Source organism: Trichoplusia ni, chromosome 15 (assembly GCF_003590095.1).
Source record: "Trichoplusia ni isolate ovarian cell line Hi5 chromosome 15, tn1, whole genome shotgun sequence".
NCBI lineage: Eukaryota > Metazoa > Arthropoda > Insecta > Lepidoptera > Noctuidae > Trichoplusia > Trichoplusia ni.
This window is the reverse complement of record NC_039492.1, coordinates 2,947,874-2,963,392: the sequence shown is the minus strand read 5'-3', so window position 1 is coordinate 2,963,392 and position 15,519 is coordinate 2,947,874. Positions and strand designations below refer to the sequence as shown.

General features: G+C 36.9%; 1 protein-coding gene across 1 annotated transcript in view; it reads left to right on the top strand.

Annotated features, from left to right (window-relative positions):
• Window positions 1-15,519, top strand: part of LOC113500961 — a 97,051-nt gene that overhangs the window by 51,104 nt on the left and 30,428 nt on the right. The window lies entirely within an intron of this gene.

Sequence of the window (15,519 nt, the reverse complement as noted above, 5' to 3'; positions counted from 1 at the left end):
TTAGTACTTGTAATGGAACTAGTAAGGTGTATTTGAGCCAGCAGAGTCGTACCCACTTTCATGGGTGTGAGGGGTAAGAGACACTCATTGCTGCATCCATCATCAATCTATCCAAAAAAATCCTTGCCGTGAAGAACAATCCTAGTGAAAAATTGACAAAGATTTTTTTTTGTCAAGAGATATTAATGAAAAAAATATTGGATTTGAATTAAGACATTTAAAATATCCTGAGTTCGTGTTAAAATAGGTGTGTAATCGATTCCGGAAACTCGCAATAAGTCTAGTATACTATAATTGTATTATAGAGATTTATTGCGAGAATTAATTATAATTTGCGATATTTACCTAACCCCGCTGAAAACAGCGGAAACTTCACTCTTGCTGTAATCATCTTTATTTTGCTAATTGGTTTAAGTTTTTAGCCCGGTCTAAGATTTCTCTGGATGCCTGCTAATCGACTGTAAATTTAACTTGTTATGTTCAACGAATTCTTGTGAACGTGAGTAGTTATTAATTTTATTATACTTGAAAATTATTGTAAAATACTGCGATAAAATAAGAGTATATCAATTTGTTTGTTTTGTTAAAATACTCAAATACCTAGGGAAATAAAATTCTGTATTGTAGATCAAACAATTACAGCAGAGAAAGAAATAACATACGGTATGCCTAAGGGTGTAATCTTTAGTGTTTGATTGACCATTAGTCAACGAAGACTAGAACTGACTTACAGAAGTACCAACTGTGTAACATTCCGTTATAACCAATAGCAACATTAAAAAGCGAGTGAAACTGCTAAGCACATCTAGCGAACCAGATTATACATATGTACCGTGTCCTATTAAAGCGGATACAAATATGACAATTCAATTGTTTTATCAGAACTGGTTAGCAACTAATGTTCAGACATATCCAAGATCTATTGTAGGATGTTTGGCATATCAGGTCGTGGGTACACAACGGTTCTCATAAGCCTCCATGGTGTGGAGCGTACTGTGAACTGCATTGTGCGCTAATCTGGTGGCAGATCCAGTACCATCAGCTATAGATCTGTGGCACTGTAATTACTAGGTGTTACATATCATTAGTCTCATCTTGTTGTACAGTAATTTTGTCCAACTTCAACATAATATATGTAACATGCGGAACAACATTCGAATGTTATTTCAGTTTAATTTTTGATATTTCTTTTGTTTCGTTCTTTTTTCCTAAGTCCAACTATCGGAAGAAAAAGCTTTCGATAATAGTCTAGTGTTTTAGACTCCTTCGTTTAGTGGAGTTGCCATTTCTAATAAACTAATCTGAAAATACACCAACACAAACTAAATATAACTCCTTAATCTCATTTTACATTAAATGGCAAATAATAACATGTTACACTCGACCGCATTAATCAATTGCATGTCCCCAAACAATAAGGGCTCGGTCAAAATTTCAATAAGCAAGGCTTTGGGGTCCATTGTGACGTGATTTATAACTCCGAAAATTTGCCCAAGAATTTCGAATTGTTCGTCATGATTGTAGGATTTTAAGGTCTGGATTATTTACGAGGTTTCAGCTTCAATTATCATATTATAGGGTGCGTAGAATGTTTCGACAAAATGCTTGATTTCTGTTGTTATCTTTTCAAGTGATGTCATTTTAGTGGTGAGTTGCTAATCGTCTAGCATTCTCTAGATATCTACTACCATGATGGTCAAACCTTTTACGATGCAATTACCGTCTTAAAACAATTATGAACACCAAACAATTAATCCTAAGCTTTACTAAAACCTTTCGCAACGTTTCTTCCTGTTAATTTTCCTCCGTGAGAAAGCCAGTCCTGTTTGAATTCTTGACGTTAAGCCACTGCATATTAATTAAGGCTTGATTTCGCTCTCGAAATAGCTGAGATAGTCAGCAGCGAGATGTATCGGGTTCCCTGGCAGCTGGTCCGCGTGTATCGCCACCTCGCATCTGAGCCGCGACTGATTGGAATGCCCGCCAATATTTGTATTGCTGACTGCGGGATAAGTGTTGGGAATGTTGCTGTCAACTGCTACTACTTTTATATGCTATTTGATGCTTTTGAAGTAATTGAAAAAAAAAACGTTTTTAATTTGTTTTGAAATTATTTCCTCATGACTACGATTTCTGTAATTTATGTTTTGATAAAGCCTGGCCTTCGATTGGATAACTGTCTACCTAGATTTTTACCGTCAAAACTTTTTGTAGATTCAACATGCCTCTTCCTCTCTTCTAAATATTTACATATTAGTAGGTGCAGTAGAGTCGCTGTCGCTCACATCGTGCGCCGCTTGTCATAAAATCGTCCGGGCCGGCGCACGCGCTCCGCGTAATCTCAGCCATCGATCCTTGTTAATTGATCACCCGCACCTGTCCGGCAGCGGCCGCGCCGGGCTGGCCGGCCGCGCGGTCCGGCCCGGACGCTGCTCGGTGGCTCGCCAGCTGGCCGCGTGCCTTCCCTATCTCATCTTCCACCTTTAATATTAGCCGCGTGTTATCTGTCGCTTCAACTTATTTACGACGAACAGGTTTCGTATTGAATGAAATTATTCACGCCGTTTTATGCGTGTTTCTCTTATGAATATTACTCAGAAAGTGTTAATGAATTATCTTTGTTTTTATTTGTTACTACGGTTTCGCGTTTATGTTTAAGAACCCGTTTACACAGTGGCTAAGTTGCTAAGCGACGCGAGATTAATGTGCACTCGTGCTTGCTTGAATATATTAAGCTCTATGAATATTCAACATTCTGTCCTAGACAGTTCATTTTAAAATATATGTATGCAAAAACACATTTATCTTGTCCAATAAATGAAATTTATTATTTTAAATACATAAGATTAATTAAAAATGCTTTTTGATAACGCGATTTTTATTCATATTCATACACACAGCATGAAGCTACCCACATTTGACATTGATTACCTATGATCACTTCTAGTTGCGATTTCCTAATTTTCTTTTAAACATAATGCTTTAGTACTATGTAGTGTGCATAAAGTTAGCTAGCGTTCAGTTTCACAATTTAATACGAAACAAAAAATCTATGAACAGTGGAACTGGGTCGAACGCGTGTGCTTTACAAATAAAGTGATATGAAATATCAATTGGTAATTTTTACGACTGAAAAATTTGAGAAATAATTGTGTAGAACAAAAAAGGGGTGCTTAATGTTTCATATGACAAATGATAAATGAATTTCTGGACGAGTCTAATGGAAAGCTCTACAATTGTAGAAATATTTTCACAAAAGATCAATCTTTATTACAAAAATATTAACGTTTTAAATTATAAGATTTGTTATAATAGATCTTGTGTTGTGTCAACCATAGGTTAGGGCAGACCTTGCGCGTGCGCAACGCCTTTCATGTTGTCATTTTTAATTGATTCCGCGTAACGTAAAATTTTGAAATTATTGCTTTAAGAAACGGCCCGTAACTATGGTTAGTTACAGGCCACAATAATCACAACAATTTATAGTAATCTCTAGTACAATACACGAGTTGTTTGCTACACAGCAATAGTGTTGACGCAACAACTAATAAACAAACAATTAAATAAACACCTCGTACGTGAGCAACACATACTTGTTTACTTACTTTACTTACAATTTACATACAAATTGATTACAAGTACCGGCTAATCCAAGTAACATTAGGAAACAGCCGATAGACAATACATTACAATCAGGATATAACAGATTATATTCATTATTTATAGATAGATACAAAACTTTACCCTTGAATAGAGCAAAATATAATTGCATAATGGCTCACGCAAGTTGAATGCGCCATTAGTAAAGTGGCGAAGTGGCGAAAAAGTTGAGTGAAACAATAGGTGCGCGTGCGCAGGCCGGGCGAGCGAACAATGAGAGAGGAGCGCCGCGGGCAGCCGCGCCGACCACCTGACCGCCGCCGCGCCGCAGAGCCGCCGCACACACTGCGCACATCCACACTCACACCGAGCTTAATTAGAGCCAGTTAATTTGGTATTAGAGAGAATAGTACCGTCTAGATTAAGAGGCATTTGATGGAGATTTAGATAAGATAAACTTTAGGTCATCTAAGACTTTTTTTGTTGGTGCACGCGTTTTCCATGATGTAAATTCAGTTTCCGGAAAAGCTGAGTTCCTGACTTACAACTTAGCATCATAAGTTTCCAAGACATTACTGTACTGACATCTAAATAATGGAGCTATCCGTAGAATGCCGCATCAACACGCGTTCCTAGCTCGGATGGTTGCGGGCTAGCTATTAGAGCGTTTGGTAGACAATATGGGAGATGTTAGATTGCGTCCATTGTTCCGGCGTCGCCTGCCGGCTGCCGCGCGGCAAAAAGAGCACGCTGCGCCCGCGCAGGACCACACCGAGCTGTGGGTCACTAGAGAACACCATGTATAAGTAGTTGGAACATTCCTCGCCATTGTAGTTTGGGAATGCAACAAAATGAACAACAATGTCTCAGTTTACACGTTTGGTTGGCGAACATGCGCCGGCCAGGTAGATATGGTTACCTTGGGCAGCAAGTGGTTGCTTTAAAGAATTCTCTTCAAGCTTGAAAAAAGGTCCATAAATCTATTTACACTAACACTTGTTCTCTTTAACTCAAGTAAGAAAATAGTTTCGTACTACGAAATGCGTTCAGTTACGTTGCTGCTACTAAGCTTACTAAAGAACTGGAGGGATAATTAAATAAAAAGTATGTGATCGTTAAAGTTTTCATAAGTTTTCACAGACTATGCTTCTACGTACCTACTTCATCCTCAATAAATGGTATCCAGGAAACATCTGCTCAATCCATCGACTAATTTCCTCCATCTAAGTCCATTATATCTTCACTCCGGCAACCAGGTGGTGCAGCAGATCATTCATTAGATTACTCTAAGCCTCGCTAATCTCAACTAAAATTAAAGCTCCATCTGTCGGTACTAATTCAAACTTCTAAAATTTCCTGCAAACGTTTCCTGGATTCTTGATTGACAAATAGATATGGTTAACTTAGGGTTGGACAGAGGTAGTAATATCAGTAGAATTTAAATATTTTATTTGCCATTAATGTTTGGCATTTTTTTTTTTAAATGTTGAATGATGAATTGAATTAGACTGATCAGATCAGCCAAGGAGCTTTTTATTTTTCGAAACATTTAAGTCTCCGTGGTATCACGAAATCTAGAGAAATCAATGTGATTTATACCTCCCAAATATATAGAAAGACTGATTTAAACATCGATCATTTATATTTTTAAATGTGTATACGGCGTAGTGATAATTTTCTCCGCGTTTACAATCCTATCTGAAGCGCGGAGTATGCGGTAACCTGAGCGTATCGTCGCACGCGCCGATTGATGCGCGAGCAGGAAGCGACGCGCGAGATAGTCGCGGCTCACGTTACCTGCGGCCATACCCGGCTATGTGCACTACTGTACAGATAAAACTCGGCGAAAATAGAAACATGTACTGAACTGTAAACTGTCGAGATAATCGGAGATGTCGTAGTCAACGCAGATCTTCAGCAATAATTCCCAGTTTTAACTTTTAGACCGAACAATCTGAAACACTAATGTATGTAGAAAGAGAACTTTTAAACACACAACTTCAACAATGAAAAAGAAATAATACTATTAAGTACTTGATCACCAGTAACATCTTAATTCTCTGTACTCTCATCAGTTCGCTCCCATTGTCCGTCTCCGGCAGTTCTGACAGTCCACTGTATCTGTACCTCCCCACCACCATATCCTTAACTGAAATAAACTTCTTTATGGCTCCAGCTAATTTGGTTATCTCCACCTTCTGTGCCTTTTGTGTGGCATTTTTAATCACCACCACTTGCATAGTCATTGATGTGTTAACATTAATTTCATACTTGAATTTTCAACTCTAAGTGATACGGAATAAAGGTGATTTTCGATCAACAGGTTGTATTGTTGTTTTAATCCCATGATTATCGCAAAGTAGTTATGAGAATGAGTAATCGATTTTTTGATCTTTTGTATCGAGAAATCAGGGATCATTTTAATTATCGATTACATGTGAGTGATTTTATTCAGGCTATTGTGTGGGCTGTTGATATGTCGAAAAAAATAATAAAGTATTACGTCGGTACGCTGCTTTTGGATGTAACTCGAATCGTGGACCACCCTGTAGTGTAAAAGTGTTTTTATTATTAGAGGTTACTCAACATGATCAAAGCTTTTATTTACATTAAATTACCTTGAAGAATTCCTACCAGAATTCGGATCAGTTGAAAGAATTCCAAAGAATATTACTTCTCTCTTTCTTTTTTACAAATAAAATGTAATGTCTCATGTATCAGTAGCCGCGATACTTGAATCACACATGCTCTAAAAATACACTTGTATTTATTACATTTTACATTCTTTGCATTTCTTGCATTCGAAGTGGATCAAATCGGCGATGGGCTGTCGACGTTTGTCAGGCCTGTCTTGTTTCTGTATTAATTTTAAAAAGTCACTTTGCGATGTGTAACCTTTAATATTCTCTTAACAAAAAATCAAGATGAGTCCGTGAAATTTCCCTCCGGCCTGCGCGGGCGCTGCCATCTGGGCTTATTACGCTATGTTTATTGCCTGACATTTCAGTTCGTTTATCTGCAAAAACGTCTGTATATAATTCCAAGTACTGCGTGTATTACACTCGCAACAGATTAAAAATAAATCTTAATATGCTTATATAAAAGTTCTCACAAAACAAAGCCGTATTAACGTATACAAAAGAGTTTTGGTCCGTTCGTCAGTTGTACAAATAATGTGACATTTTAAAATAATTGTCGGAGTGTTTTTGTGGAGATTCCCATTGTTACTTAAAGCGCACCCAATTACTATGTGGAAGAATGCTCGTTTAATAACACCACGGGTAATTATTAAAAATAAGCAAAATTTCGTTTGTAAGTGTTTTCGTAATTAGAGCGGACTATAGCCGGGGCATTAGCGAGCCTCCAGTAGGCTCTGCGTGAGGGTAATTACTTTACATCTTTTTTTAAGATTGCCCCAAAATTGCAGGAGAACTTGCCTTGAGGACAAGTGCAGGAGTATCATTATCTAATTCAAAATTTTGTTACAAGCATCGTACATTCCAGAGCCTACCAAATTCACTCGCACGACCCTTGAGAAGTAAGAATTCCTCTTTACTTATTTCGTAAGAGAGCTTTTCCCACCGTCGTTCTATTTTTATTTCTGTTCGATCAGAATCTGTATTTAAAACCTTGAAGGAGTGCTGCTTAAGTTCATGGGATAATTCTAACAATACAAAAGGTACACAATCCTTAGAATAAATCCTTTTTTTAAGATCTTAATCACAACGGAAGCTGCAATAAGATGTTAAACGCGATATGTATTTCTATTAGCGGTTGCGCTAAAGAAAAAAGAATTTGCAAATAAAATAAGAAGTGTATGTGCCGCGGTCGGCAGGAGGCTTGATTATCATAACAGGGACATATTAATACATCAACTTGTGACGTAGCTCCCACTCATGAGCAAGGATGATGTAGGGAACTGGAGACAGTAAAACCATGACATAGAACTACTTTTTCAGATCTCTATGAACCTAGGTGATTGAAAAATACGTGAGGACAACCGAGAACAGAATTATTTTATTAAGTGTCCCAGGGATGGATTGTGTAAAAGCCGATATGGCTGCAAAGAGTGTTTTTTTGTGAGATGACGTCAGATAGAAAGGTATGGAAGAAGCACTGACCCCAAATAATAATTGGGATAATTGCAGGGGAATGATGATTATGAAGTGTTTTCCAGGGCACCATATTTGGGCCAACTTTATTATTGAAACTGTAGTTTCGTTTAGAATAAGAGAAACGTTTTTTGAGACGCATTTTTATCCTCTAACTTCGGTCATACACAGTATAGGCGGAGTAGTTCCCCGAACACCGCTTTCGACTTGTCCTACTGTTACCACGACACCATGACGTCACTACCTGTCTCGAGAAAGTGTTGGAGATGGTATTGTCACCACCTGAGCTCCCGAGATATTTGCATTCGCCGCCACACACGTGATTGATATCCTTTTTATTTATCTTGTTAAACGTATGAATAAATTTCGCTTTGCTTGTGGGTAGCACTTTCGTTATTGTTTCTTGGTATGAATTACAATGTGGCATTGGTATAGACATTTATTATACAGTTTTGAATGGTTATTTTTGTGGAGTCATTTATTTCAAAATGTGAAGTATTTTTTTTTGAACTAGCTTTTTATTTTTGATGTGATTTAGGGTGCTTTAAAATAAAAAGTGGATGTATAAAGATTTTGTAGTCCTGTATATTCCAACATTTCCAACACAACACAATAAATCGACGATTATCAATTTGTGGTGTTTACAAAAACTACACTATTTCCTACAACATATAGACAAAAAATTTAGTAATTATCAAAATTGCGTTAAGACAATGACCACAAGTAAGCGCGTGGGAGTTCAAGAAAATATTGCGAAACAGCCTTATACAAGCATATACTATTAGGATGTTGAATAATAGTAACACCTTTTAAAGAAGCTATTAAGAAAATTCGCAAGAAACGCCAATCAAAAGTTCCAAACATCGCCATAAGTGCGACATTGACTTAATTTGCAAAATAACGGCAATAGCAAACCTATGATGGCAATAAATAAATCTTAAATTCACACATTTTGCCAATTATCAATGCAAAATACGCTTAATTGAATAGTTTATGTGGGATTAGGTACTAAAATCGTGTTATTACGAAGTCACTGATGATTTTGATTTATGAAATAATTTTGAGAGATGTTAATTATGCAAATACGAATCTAAGCTATGGTTAGATGCCAATATATTCAATAGATCATATGCAAATACCGATGGCAAAATATTGTTTTTCAAGGTGAATAATGAAGATGTACTATTAAAATATTGCTTCATGATTTAATATCAAAAGAATTACTTCATTAACGAAAAATGATGATCGGAAATTAGGGTTACCTATAATGACACATGTTTCCCATGAAACTCCTAAAAACCAGCGTTATATGTGAGAACATGATAGTTTCCCAGGGAGTGTGGCAACACCGCCGCCCAGCTGCGCAGGAATGTGTTGGTCAGCGGCGCCTGCGCATTAATGCTCGTAATCATCACAATTACATGCGCAAGCGCCGAACTTTGTGGGAATATCAATTGTAACGCCTACCGAGCTATATGGATCAATGGCTATAGAGCCTTATCTGAAATTGCCGTCTGAATCACACCGAAGCGATGATATTAATCATTTTAATAACTTACATTGAATTTAATTGAATGACACTGCTTGTATTCTACCTTGACGTGAGAAACTTTCATGTCAAGGTTAAGAATGTTAATAAATATTAAAATTACGCAACATGCGCTAAAAATGAATAAATGCGAAAAAGTAGATGTCTATGTTATAGTTAATCTTACTCACATCGATCTTTACCATCATAAGGGCCGGCTTGATTATTGAAGGATTTCATCCGCAAAAAAAGAGTATATTTATCAAAGCTAAAACATTGAATCATGTGAGATTAAAAATATCATGCCTCTAATTAAAGGTGTGCATGAGTTCATGACACAATCCATGTCAAGTACTGCAAATATAAATATAACATTCGTATGCAGGGCACGAGATTTGCTAAAGAATTCTATAAACGCCGACATTTTACACATAGATCAGTGTTGGCATAAATAGTGCCACGAATGTGCTGACTGCCTTAATGGGGAGTGTGTTAAGCTAGCAACCATTACCGTTTTTGATCGGACTGATTCTGTATGTATTTACATGTTATTTTGTAAGTGAATATCTAAGCAAAATACTTTAAAAGGTTGAACTTTGCCTTTACTTAAAGATATATTTCAGTTTAGAGTAAATAAATGCACATAAAGGGCAGAGAAAGGAACATGGGTGCGTTTAAGTCAGTTAAAGTCTGACACCCTCTTCCACTTACCTAAATTAGAAAAAAAGGATACATTAGTAGTTAGATTAGATACCTAAAAATGCTTAAATGATTTAACAGTTAATAAGTAATTATGATACTGCAGAGTTATTAACTACTTCGAACTGCATCATTGCATAAATAAAGTTCATTAAACAAATTGGTAAACTTGTCAAGGAGTTCGCAACTGGCCTTCTGAAAATCAATACGAGTACATGCTCTATCTTGAACTAACAAAGTGGACAGTATCAATAAACAGAACAAACGACCACAATGTCCACAGTTCCCTAGTGTTACAGCCGAACAAATTCAAATCAAGTGTTATCCTCAAATCGGCATACACTATCAAAAGCTATTAAGCTGCCAAATGGCGTCCATTACACTGCGCACCGGTCAGAATGCAATAAGGGCTGCTTCATACACGATACTAATTTGATAGGCGACTAACTTGCACCAACTATGTTGATGTAGTTTACTGGCAATGTTTATTGTTTAGTTTTATAGGTATAGGAAGGTACAGAACAGAGAATTGTCCTTTGGCAGGTCCTCGATTGGTGCTACAGATTAAGATTAAAGCAAACCTGTAAGGCTTCTTGCTTAATCCCCCCCCCCCCCTTTGTTTCTCAACCCAAATTTTCCAGCCTTTTGGTTTGGACCAAAACTCCAAACTGATGGAGTCATATCTCCACGACACCAAAGTTTTGGGACCCCAATACCAATGGTAATAAAGTGTAGCGTGGTGTATGGTTGTGCCCTAAGCCAGTTATTTTCGTGGTATGCGAGCAGATCGCAGGCTGTACGTGGGTACCTACTGCTGGTAATTTGGCCAAGGTGATCCGGTGCCATATCGATGATGTACCTCTCAAACCTCTTTCGGGCATCATTCGAACTGACCGAGTTTTTTTTATAATCAAACCACTTATTAACATTTAATTATAAACTACAAATAAATTGCCAACAAGAAATAAAACTATGTTTAATAGCTGACAGAATCTCTGTAACCAAGGCAATTAAATACAAAATCACTCGGTAATTTATCCCGCGTACGACGATGAAGTGTGCCCAGATTGATTAAAATAATAAAATATTTGCATAACCGAGGCCACCCAGTAAGGTCGCGTACAATTAACACAATCTTTTGACTGATCAAACAAATAAATTCATCAATATTTACGATAGCAATACACTAATGTCCGAACGGAATGTAAATTAACTGGTATTATGAATTCTTATGCAAATGTGAGGATATATCCCGAGTTCCGATACTAGAGGCCCTGAGGACTCGATCTGGCGTGAACGTTAAGGACAAGCCACATGCCATAATTTCTATTTTATTTCAGTCAAAGTAATGAACATACGTACACTTAAAATTAAATTTCTACAGGTAAAGTTTAATAGAGACTTTATCAAATATTTGCAAATTTAAAATCCTACGAAGCTTTTAGTTTTAATTCTTGTAAAATGAACTCATTTCAAAAATAATTTTGGAACGTAATTTATCTGTGAATCGGTAAAAAGTTCGTTAATACATTCGCTTCTAGTAATTGAATACACACATCAAGAATTAAAATAAGATAACACTCCACCAACTGTTGTCCCTATTGCTAAAAGCAGGTGTTTTTGACTAAAAAGGGTTTTGGGATGGTAATACAAGTGTAAATATATGTATGTTAACAATACTACTAAGATGCGATGCACTCGAAGGCTATATATTAATAGTAATTGTTTTCCGCTTGACACCAGAGCGGAAAATTGTTAGAATACAATTAATTTTCATACTACAATCTTAAGTTTTAAACAACTACTGGATACTGCAGAGCATAGTCTTTTGAAGACTAAAATGACTGGTACCGTAAACTTCAAGACCTCCTCGTGTGCGATGTCCCAAGAATGCGAAAAAAGTGTCTCCAATAAAACAGTTCATTGCTAACAATACCATTAAAAAGAACAACGAGACGGTTATGCTTTTACGATAGGAAGCGGTAGTACACTTCGCAACAATTAGACCTATCCCAAAGTTTCTTCCGCGCCATAAAAATGCTGTAAACACGCGTACATAAAGCTTGGCTGTACATATGTCAAGCTTACGTAAGCGTCGGAAAACATAAAGCATTCTTAAGGCTTTAGTGCTGTGAAGTAAATTGTTTCTGGTGGTGTCAGGTTACGTGGTAATGTGTCAGCTTTGATGACGCTCTGCCTTCTGTCGGTGATGACTCGGTGATAGGTGGATGTGTAATTTCAGTCAATCAAATATTTCTATAGTACGTATATTTTATGAGGACTTATCTATTTTACTATCATACTTACAATGCAATGTTTCTGGCTTATCTCGCTCGAGATCAGGTTCAAGATTAGGGACTCCGGTTGGGTCCAAAACTAGCCGATCAATTCCGATAAATACGCGAAGTTAAACGTTGCATTTGTTATGACTCAAATATCTGTCTCATAAAATTGAGGAATAGTGTACATACAGTCGTATCCACATAAGTATGTATACTCAAGAACCTTAAAAGTTAAATCAGTTTACATAACCATGCAATAAGGCTGCACCTTCCAGCCACCTCGGTCACAACCTCGCAGGTATTTAGCAGACGCACCCATAATTACTCTTGCGTCAACGATGAAAGTATTACGTAAGAAAAGAATTCCTGAGCTTTTGTTGGTGAAAATGAGTTAAATGTGCGTTTACGTAAAGGTGACAATCATTACACGACTTGTGTTGACAAACGAATGTCTTTTTTTTTGTGGAGTTTAATATAACCTGAGATATGTTTGCCAACCAGCTAAAGGGGCCAAAATACACTTGTAGTTTCTCGTCAGGCTTATATTCCAATGTGAGTCCGAACCCTTCCCAACCTTACCTCGATATCCCAACCAATAATTTTGATGAATTTTTCGATAAGATTTTCTTTGTGGTTTTAAGCGGATTTGACTATATGACCCTAAATTAACCTGGCATCATCATCACAGTTATTGCAAATGATAATTGGAATCTCCGCAAAAATTATAACTGCAATGTAGGTAATGAGTGAGCCTCAACGTATTGGGTGGTATTGCGTGGTGACGAGGCCCCGATACCACCCAATATGTGCCAGTCAGCGAGTCATGTCGATACAACGCGTGCGTCATTCAAATGACCATCAACGGTTCTCTGAAGCTTTCGTCATCACACTTATATGTAATTCGCGAAACGCATTAAAAGCTCCGCCATTAATGTTTTTCATCCACATTTCACCAAGCTACAAGTTTATCTGCAAACAATCAGTGCGGACGTGTGTGAGAAATCGTTCGGCAAACACTGCATACCGCGGGATCATCACCGCCTCGCCCACAAATTATCCGGGGAATGACACAGTAATGCCCCTCGGACCACTTTTTAGCCCGGTATTAACATGTCAACGCGTAAAAACGGCACATAATTATTTTTTCCCCACGTCTCAGACAATAATACGATAAATCTGGCCTCATTTAACTACCATTAGTCTGCCTGCTCTATTTTGTTCGTAATCACCATTTAACAAGTCAGGCGGTGATTTTTAGGCATTTTTGCTCGTATCTTAAGATATAATTAAGTAAATTAATATTGTGACTTGAACAACTTAAGTGTTGTTATATCTTAGTTTAATTAAATAAGTTGTTGCTTCATTATATTTTACTTGGCTTTTGTAACTTTCATTTTGCGTTCTCTTTGAACTTGCTCTGCAGTGGTTGAATGGACATTGAACTATGTATAATTCCATTACGTCAGAAAGCTTTGTGAGTGTTTGATGATAACAATATTTGATTTAAAAAATGCATGTAACTATGATTAAAACCGTTCAAGTGCGAGTTGGACTTCCTACCACAAATTCAATTTGTCATACTTATCATAATCACATATTTGTGACCGTAAAAAGCGAATTTTAATTTTAATATATTTTGTTACAACGACAATAGATATAAACCATCAGAATATTGCAACCTCGTAACGATATACATTATTCTCAAGAAGCCTCATAACCAAAAACGGTTTATTTAAACTTTTTACCTCATATCCTGAATGAAGCGTTCAACTTGTATCTAATCTCTCAAGAGCTGTATCAATTAGGTGCAATTACCAGCAGTAAGTGGTCTATTACTATATTAGTGTAATAAACTAATCGACGCAGGCACCGACTTAATACCAACACTATAAAGCTTATTACACACTGTATTACAATACAACAACTCTTAAGGTATGATGTATTGTATACACCCCGTATAATGGGGAGTCTGGGGGTGAATTGAGGATATTGTAATATCAGCTGGATTAAATGAAGGGGATACTACGGCCTCGGTACAAAAGGGGTAAAGGAAGGAACATTGGGGGGTCATCATCATCATCATCTCAGCCTATCGCCGTCCACTGCTGAACGTAGGCCTCCCCCAAAGAGCGCCAACCATCCTGGTCTTGGGCAGCCCGCATCCATCCGCTGCCAGCCACCTTCTTCAAATCATCGGTCCATCCACATTGGGGGGTAGTCAGTCAGTAAATATCAGTAATCTGCTTAATTCAAAGCGGTACGAATTATTTGATGTTTTCGCATCCAGAAAAAAAGATATTGGAATGACTTTTTTTTAGTTAGCTTTTAACAAGTTAAGTTTATGACTAATCACTGCACCACAATGATTTATAATTGTGGTCTTAAGTTTTGGTATAAAACATCTCTAAATGATATATTTTGAAATATTGGTAATGTAAAGACATAAGACGTCTAAAAAAAAACACCAAGCCGACGAACTGATCGAAATAAACACTTAATGCGAATGAACTACAAATTGCGTAACTCAACAATGAGCCGGTATCTCACAATCATGCACCTGCGCGCGCGCAGCCCGGACATTAGGCAGTGGCCGCACATGTACTGACCTTTGCCTCTGTACAGCTATCAAATTAATATAGGCTGTGCGGTGAACGGTGAAGTTTAAAAAGATTAATTTTGGCGCGAATGTCAAGGACGATGATAATGATATTTGACACAAGTATAGTTAGCTACGTAGCTGTCATAATAATAGAACGTGAATTAATTTAATATATTACATCTAAAAGAATTAAAATTGTAATGACTTCAATCAGAAAATTTGTTATCTTGAAACCGGGAGCTTATTATGAACTTTCAAGGCAGAAATGCATTTTTTCTTTCAACTGTTAATATAGATTTTTGTAAACTAAAGTGTCTTAAATATATTAAAATGTATGCTTACAATTAGAACAGAAGTATATCTTAACTACAACATCATTGGTAAACGGAAATTGCAACACGGTGTACAGTCGCTTACAAAACTATTCAAAAACTTCTTTGCTTGTCAAGAACACTAACTATTGCCGGTTATTAGAAAACGGACATAAGAAATTGATCTTCTTCAAAAGCTTAATCCTGATAGTAATTGTAAGCTTTTGGCTTTTCAAGCAAAACAATGTTTTATATTAAGTAGATCAAAACTATATCTTATTAACCTACACAGTTTTGTACGCGAGTAAACGTATAATGAGTGTTTCCACATTGTTTTGTTTGTTCATAGCATGTCACACTAGTAATTATTGTTTACAATGTAAGCAAA